Below are 1690 nucleotides of genomic sequence, written 5' to 3'. Positions count from 1 at the left end.
ATCAATTTTAAACGTACGTCCCTTTGTGTTACTTTATTTGATATTTTTATACATTCTCTCTTACGTCGACACTTTCGCTGCAGAATATTAATTATTGTACTTAAATAGCAACTTACGTAACTTCTATTCGATCTGTACTTACTTGGAGCATGGAGTCCCGTCGCAAGTCACGTGGTTTTATTTATTCGTGTTCGCTATCTTTTTTGAACATATCGTAGCTCGGTAGCTGTGTAGCTCAGTAGGTACGTTGGGATTTTTTTTTCTACTTTCTGCGTAGGAAACTCTGTGCACCCGACGACCTCAGCGCGAATAAAATGGCCACGAAGCTTCCGCGTAGTTCAAGACTCACGAGGGTACTCAGAAATCGAGTACTCGAAGTATGTACCAAACACAAAGTGTTCCTCAATCGCCTTAACATTTTTGCGTCCAAGTAGCAATGTTTCTAAGTATTTTTGAAACTATTTGTGGCTGAATAGAGTCGACTTTGAGAGACAACCGTTTCTCACAGTCAATTTCCAGACGTTTAAATTGGAACACTTTGTGCGATCCCTGATTACTCGAAAATGTCGAAAATGTTAAACAGGGAGAGAAGGGGTCCATTTCGGCATGGCATTGCCAGCTTCGTGGATATAATTGATCGTTTAGGAGTATATCTCGTTCGCGATCGATTAGGAAGGATTTTTCTAAGCGATTCGATGAATGTTTGTAGACGCTTTTAGGTAAAGCAACGACTTGCAAGTGACGGCGGTCGCAGGTTGTAATTACGTCGATGTTGTCTTGAGATCGCTCAGAAGCGAAATCACCCAAGTGTCTTAATGACGATGCCTTTCTAGCGTGTCTTAACGAGAATTATTCAAACGAATCATCGTTTCGCGGTACGAATTCAACGAGGACCAACGGACGAACGAATTGCGCCCTCATTGGTTATCCGAATGACGATAATCAACCCTCGCGAGGAGTTGTCGTCAAATTACATAAAAAGATCCGTGTCTACAACTGTTTCAGCAATGTTTATTAATTGTGGGGCTTGGTTCTTCGGAATAAAAATTGAAGTGATTTGTGATCTTCCAAGGATGAAGTTTATTAAACTGTATTTCTAAAAATGAGAAATATCAGAAAATTTTAGAAATCTTCTGGAGAATATTCTACTATATTTTGCACAGAATTTCTAATAGAATATTTTTTAGAACCGAGGAAAGCCAAGCATGTAAGATTAAAAAATCCTAAAAAACCTCACGCTTGGAAGATCATGAGTTAAGTTTGTGACTAGAAATACTTTCACATAAAAAATAAACAATATAAGAAGTCATCTATATAGAATACATCACAAACATTTACATGAATATTTTCTAATGTTTTTATAGAACTTTGCCCCACCACAAATTGGCTGAAATATTGACAAAAACCCATATGCTATCGCTCAAAATTAACATTTCCGTCTGTCTCACGATTCAAATACTATTCTACCCCCGATAAAGTTCGTTCGTCCAATCTTACAAGTGATCTGGTGCCTTAATTAGCACAACCGAGTAGTCTTAACGGTTAGAAACTAGTCAGTGATTTCGTTAGCGCGAAACTAATCGCCTAACTCGTGTACAGGGGCTGAAAAACTGAACGAAAAGAAGGATTTTTTTTTTTTTTTTTGGAAACCGACAGAAGAAACTGAACGGGATGGTGAACTAGCTCTAGC

The sequence above is a fragment of the Hylaeus anthracinus genome, unplaced genomic scaffold (assembly GCF_026225885.1).
Source record: "Hylaeus anthracinus isolate JK02 unplaced genomic scaffold, UHH_iyHylAnth1.0_haploid 5, whole genome shotgun sequence".
Taxonomy (NCBI): domain Eukaryota; kingdom Metazoa; phylum Arthropoda; class Insecta; order Hymenoptera; family Colletidae; genus Hylaeus; species Hylaeus anthracinus.
Note: the sequence above shows the minus strand (reverse complement) of the source record.